This window comes from Taudactylus pleione, unplaced genomic scaffold (assembly GCF_031769625.1).
Source record: "Taudactylus pleione unplaced genomic scaffold, aTauple2 ptg000353l, whole genome shotgun sequence".
NCBI lineage: Eukaryota > Metazoa > Chordata > Amphibia > Anura > Myobatrachidae > Taudactylus > Taudactylus pleione.
In genome coordinates, this window is record NW_028284754.1 from 1670001 (window position 1) to 1676803 (window position 6803).

Genomic DNA, 6803 nt, shown 5'->3' on the forward strand with positions numbered 1-6803 from the left:
CCAGGGACGACTGGAAAAGGAGGCAATCCATTTTGTGTAAGTACTGTACCGTCCACTACTGTACATTGTCTTCTACTGTATCGCACTCCTTATTTTTACGTTCACAGTTTCTCTCTCTCCCTCCCGTACTACAAAGACCCATCTCACTTGCTCCGGTGCTCGCATGTGCACTGCCGGACAATCAACCCGGTTACGCGCGGATCAGAATCAGGCCCTACTGTAATTCTTTCTCTACTGTACTTGTATAACAGGAACATTCTGTTTTTTTCCCACCACAGTTCTGCAACAAGGAAAGCCTCGGCGCCAGTCCCCCACTGACCCAAATTTGGGTTTTTGTCCATGTAAGTACTGTACCTTACACTACTACAGTATACAGTACTATAAATTGTCTTCTACTGTATCACTCTCGTTTTTTGTGTGTTTGTATTGGTGTTATGTACAGTATGTAGGTGTTATTTTTTCTACCATATCATCTTTTTTTCTTAAACACACAGTGAAAAAATTCAAACAGGAGCAGCCGGAGCCACAGCTCCCTGGCCTCTGTACGCGTAAGTAGAGTACTGTATCTTTTTCTCTCTCTCTCTTTTTCTCTCTCCCTCTCTGTCTTTTTCTCCCTCCCTCTCTCTATTTCTCTCTGTTCAAGATTAATGGTGCATACACACTGGGCGATAAAGTGGACATCTCAGGGAGCATATCGTGTATTGTGTATGCACCATTACACAGTTTATTTGTTTCCAAATGGTTTTGATGGAAACTGTTCTTTGTCCACAGTCCTACCACCACCAACACCAGCACCCACTGGCGGCGTCTCCCCGGTGGCTACCCCACCACCACCCACTGGCATCTCCGTGCCGCGTAAGTAAAGTACACCACATTGTTTTATACAGCACTGTATCGCTCTCCTTTTTTACCCTTGTTAGTCTCTCTCTCTCTCTCTGTCTTTCTCTCTTCCTCTCCCCCTCCCTCTCTCTTTTTCTCCCTATGTCTATGTTTGTTTTTTGTTGTTATAGAGGCTCTGTTCAAGATTTATGGTGCGTACACACTAGGCGATAAAGTGGGTGACTCAGGGAGCATATCGTGTAGTGTGTACGCACCATTACACAGTTTATTTGTTTCCAAATGGTTTTGATGGAAACTGTTCTTTGTCCACAGTCACAGTCATACCACCACCAACAATGGTGGCTACACCACCACCAACACCACCACCCACTGGCATCTCTGTGCCACGTAAGTAAAGTACACCACATTGTTTTATACAGCACTGTAACGCTCTCCTTTTTTACCCTTGTCAGTCTCTCTCTCTCTCTCTGTCTTTCTCTCTTCCTCTCCCCCTCCCTCTCTCTTTTTCTCCCTCTGTCTATGTTTGTTTTTTATTGTTCTAGAGGCTCTGTTCAAGATTTATGGTGCATACACACTAGGCGATAAAGTGGGCGACTCCGGGAGCATATCGTGTAGTGTGTACGCACCATTACACAGTTTATTTGTTTCCAAATGGTTTTGATGGAAACTGTTCTTTGTCCACAGTCACAGTCATACTACCACCAACAATGGTGGCTACACCACCACCACCACCACCCACTGGCATCTCCGTGCCATGTAAGTAAAGTACTCCACATTGTTTTATACAGCACTGTATTGCTCTCCGTTTTTACCCATGTCAGTCTCTCTCTCTCTCTGTCTTTCTCTCTTCCTCTCCCCCTCCCTCTCTCTTTTTCTCCCTCTGTCTGTGTTTGTTTATTGATGTTATAGAGGCTCTGTTCAAGATTTATGGTGCGTACACACTAGGTGATAAAGTGGGCGACTCAGGGAGCATATCGTGTAGTGTGTATGCACCATTACACAGTTTATTTGTTTCCAAATGGTTTTGATGGAAACTTTTCTTTGTCCACAGTCACAGTCATACCACCACCAACAATGGTGGCTACACCACCACCACCACCTCCCACTGGCATCTCCATGCTGCATAAGTAAAGTACACCACATTGTTTTATACAGCACTGTATCGCTCTCCTTTTTTACCCTTGTCAGTCTCTCTCTCTCTCTCTCTCTCTGTCTTTCTCTCTTCCTCACCCCCTCCCTCTCTCTTTTTCTTCCTCTGTCTGTTTGTTTTTTGTTGTTATAGAGGCTCTGTTCAAGATTTATGGTGCGTACACACTAGGCGATAAAGTGGGCGACTCAGGGAGCATATCGTGTAGTGTGTACGCACCATTACACAGTTTATTTGTTTCCAAATGGTTTTGATGGAAACTGTTCTTTGTCCACAGTCATACCACCACCAACGGCGGCACCCCCACCAGCACCGACTCGTGTCTCCTTTGGACCATTTAGAACACGGCTTGCTGCCCTGAGTAAGTACCGTGCACTACTGTACATTGTGCTCTCCTTTTTACAGTGCCTCTCTCCTCCTCCTTTACTCCAAAGACCCATCTCCAACCTCTTCTCCTTACACACTAATTGTTTCTGTACTTGTGTAACAGGAATATTTTTTTTTTCCCACAGTGCGGGAATGTGGAAGACCCCTGCCACAGACCCAGCCCCCCACTGGTCAAGCAGGGCTCACAGGCCATGTAAGTACTGTACCCTACACTACTGTACATTGTCTTCTTCTGTACTGTCTCTCTCCTTTTTTGTTTTCACAGCATCTCTTTCTCTCTCTTCTGTACTACAAAGATGCATCTCCAACCTCTTTTCCTTACACACTTTGTGTTTTAATTTTTTTTATAAAGGACATCACTCTAAAGGTGGGCATCCACTTAAAGATACTGGTATGACAACCACTGCATGATTAGGACATTGTAATCATGCAGTTGTTTGTCAGTACAGTAAGTGATGAGCCTACTCCGAACAAGCAGTTGTTCAGTGCAGGGTCATCAATCATTTGCAAACATGCTTTGCAGATACTGTAAAGTAATAGTCATTAAATTGTGGGAGGTTACTGTACTGTATCTACACCGCACCAAAAGTATCCCTCTGTCTGCCAGCTTCAGTCAGTATAATCACCTTTGGTCTAGCAATGTTTAAACTGTATAGTACTTTTCTTGCATTGTACCGTACTGTAGCCATTGTATTGTTCTGTTTGTTTATGTACTGTACAGTACTTTGTTAGGAGCTACAGTAGCCAAACCATTTACAGTAGCACCATACCATATAAAGATAAATACAGCACTGTTAATGTGAATATATTTTTTTCCAATTCAGTCTTCAGTCATTGTCCCTCAGGGAGGCAGGGACCCCAAGGGAGGCAGGGACCACGCCTGACTAGAGGTAGAGTACAGTATTTACGTTAGTGTCAAGATTGTACAATATTGTGTATTAGTGTTGTAATACTGTACCCTTTTTTTTCTCTCCACAGAACAAATTATGTTCTTTTTAGGCCTGTACAGGCAGATGGCCCACCACCTAGTGGATCTTTTTTTAATTTTTTGTTAACTTTATTTTTGTTTATTTATGATTTTTATTAAAATTTGTTTTATTTGGTAAAACGTTTTCTGTCTTTACTTGGTTCTGTGGATAAAGTACAGTATACTGTATTTACATTTATTGATACTGTAACAACTAAAAGGTAAGAAAATACAGTACAGTAAGTCACCCATTCCGTACTTTTATTAATTGCACTCCACTCTTAAGGGGTGATTTAATAAAGCTTGGAGAGAGATAAAATTGGAGAAACTGTAAATACAGTAGCATCAACCAATTAGCTACTACTGAAACTGTAATTTTTCAAACACAGCCTGTACAGTGACAGTTAGGATCTGATTGGTTGGTGCTATTTACTGTATCTACAATTTTATCTCTGTCTAAGCTTTAACTAAATAAATACACGACAACAGTAAACTTTTTTTAGCCAACCACGTGTTTTTGCTCCATTGGGTGCAAAAGTGCCAACCAATGTGCTCCCAACTGTCATCTCACAGGCTGTGTTTGAAAAATGATAGTTGGGAGCTGATTGACTGACACCTTCTCACTTCTCACTCTGTCTCCTAACACTGCTTAGTACAGTAAATAGACCCCCTTGGAGTGAAAAGACGAGACCGGCTAAAAACAGTAAATAGACCACGCCAAAATTGAAAATGTCCCTCAGTGTATACAGTACTGTATGTGTACTGTACTGTATTCTACTGTAAGTGCTGGGCATCTGTGAAATCACTGATGGGCAACAGGGATACTGTACAGTATATGACTGTGTGCGGCAACACCCATTGGCCGGCGTGCCCCTGGTGAGTGAAATCCTGGCAATTAGGACAATACACCCCTGCACCTGTGTGTTATTGACTTTTTGTACAGTACCTTTTTAATAACAGATGCACGTGTTTGGTCTCAGGCGCACTTAAAGACTGAATTACATATAGTAGAAACACCAATTGTATAAATTAATGACAATTTTTATTTAACCTACAGTAACATGCTTTACAGAGGGGGGGACTTCTTTAGCTTTCCACCCCTGTAGTCCTCTACAGTACCCCGCTTCTTTCTTCTGCCGCTGGCATGTCCTGGAGTTCGAAGCTGGACACGGACATGACTACTGTACAGTACCTAGGAGGAAAGAGATGACGTGAGAACAGTCCTTACTCAATGCCGACCAATACGCCCTACTGGACCGATGAATACACAAAAAGAGTTGGCTTTTAAGTTAAAATCATCACTGGCACTTTTGGCCTCAGATGCAGAGTTTCACCTATACCAGGTGCAGACTCTACCTTGCATCAGAGTGCAAGGTCCACTGTATGCCCTGAAGAAAGGAGGATAGGCAGAGACAAACAGACAGTAAAAGACAGACACACAGGTATGTTATGGTAAATACAGTACTCACCGGAGATACTCTTGTTCTTTGTCCCGCTCAATCTCACACAGAGGTCCCTGTAGGAAAGAGAATATGCCATGCAAGGCCCTTTCCTGCTCTAATAGTGTCACACTAATACTACTGTATCTCACCAGCCTAACAAAATACAATATAAATTAATGTACAGTACAGTTGGCCTCACAGAGGGCCTACCGGTACCTGTTATGGTGGAAGAGGCTTTGAGGGGGGGAACTGCTTTAGCTCTTTTGCTTCCCACCCCTGTAGTTCTCTCCTGTCCTCCGCTTTTCTCTTCACATGGGTCTTCCTCTCTTCAGACCTGTTGGTCTACTGTAGGTTGGTTTAAAGTTCCGTTGGCCTCACATAGGGCCTATCTGTTATGGTGGAAGAGGCTTTGAGGGGGGGAACTTCTTTAGCTCTTTTGCTTTCCACCCCTCTTGTCCTCTCCTGTCCTCAGCTTTTTTCTTCTGCCACTTCCACGTCCAGGACAGCGGCAGCGCCGGGTCTTCCTGTCTTCTGACAAGTCCCTTCAAGTCGTGTTTGTTGATTGCAGATCTGTACTTGTATGCGTGACTGTCCTCCATGCATGTTTCCTTGGCATGCGCAGCACCCCATTCAGCGTGTCCTTTATCCGGGTAAGTTCTTCTTTTCCAATCCTGAATCTTGTCCGGCATCTTGAGAGGATATCTTCTCTTAAATTGTTGGGGATTGGCACTTTCTTCCGACTTCCATCAAAGTTCACCCGCTTTGTCCAATTGCAATACAGGTCGTAGGGCACGTGTTCCTGAAATATTGCTTGCACATATCGATGTATCTCACAATTCACAGCTCTGTAAATTTTATTGTCCTTGTCAACGTTGATCACAGCCAGTGGTATATCCGGTAAGGGTGTTCCAAATACAGTCAGTGATGCTGGCGTGCTCGACATGACAGGCGTTCCTGGTGAAAGTACAGGCATGCTTGCATTGTTGATCCTTAATTCTTCAACTGACCGTTGGCAGGCGATGTGATGCCACTGGTGTACTCTCCCACTGAGGCAGGCTGCATGATGGCACTGGTGTCATGTCCAAGTGCTCTGATGCCACTGTATTGTCCATATGTAGCAAGTGGAAGGATGGGTCAGTCTCCAAGTTGAAATCATCGTCATTCTCCTCAGGCTCAAATTCATCCGGTGTGACCATTTCATACTGGATTGCCTGGTCATGTCTCTTCCTGGTACTCTGGGCAGCGGCCTCTTGCCATTCTTCTTTACTTTGCCAGATTGCTTTTTTCATTGCTTCTGCAATGGTGTCCTTCAGCCCGTCCTTCAGCTCTTCTTTCAAGTTGTCAATTTTCACTTCCAGTTGACCAACTTTTCCGACGAGGTCTCTCACCATCCTGGCACAGCTACATGTGCATACGTTATCTTCTTGGAATGACAGTTTTCGCCGAGTTGGTGAGCAGGATACATCTTCAACAAGAGGCTCAAAGGTGTCCAATTCTTCTGGCCCATAAATGACTGGTGTTTCCTCCTGGTTCGGGATGTTCATGGGTTGCTCTAGGTTCCCTGGTCCATTTTCTCCGATGTCCACTTGCAAAGTGTTGTTCTTCGCCTTTGCATTCTTCCTTGCCTTGACTAGAAGAGGTACCTGTAAATTTTCCTTACCTGTTTTCTTCTTGGAAGGTTTGCTTGTAGACCGTTGTGGGACTAGTGCACTCAGCCTTTTGGTCAGTGGAAGTGGGCAAGATTCGTTTCCATTGTAAAAACCTTTGCTCTTCACCATGTTGACAGTTCGGTGCACTCTGAAATACACAAGTATAAAGACACTAAATACAATGTTAAGTAAAATAGTGGAAATACTGTACATGTACTGTATACAGTAAATGTTTCACATTACAACACTGTAAACAATTACAGTACTCTTTCTGTCTCCTAAGACTGTGCGTGTGTTATACAGTATATACAGGTAAATATAGGAGATTACACAGCGCTAAAACTGTTAAAGCACTAATTACTATTGTGAGA

General features: G+C 43.6%; 1 long non-coding RNA gene across 1 annotated transcript; it reads left to right on the forward strand.

The window, feature by feature from the left end:
• Positions 1-1527: 1527 nt before the first annotated feature.
• LOC148508607 (uncharacterized) lies at positions 1528-3409 on the forward strand. The gene is made up of 5 exons (XR_015869575.1): positions 1528-1596; positions 2265-2348; positions 2500-2567; positions 3199-3264; positions 3353-3409. It is a non-coding gene; the product is annotated as an uncharacterized LOC148508607 (long non-coding RNA).
• The last annotated feature ends 3394 nt before the right edge of the window (positions 3410-6803 follow it).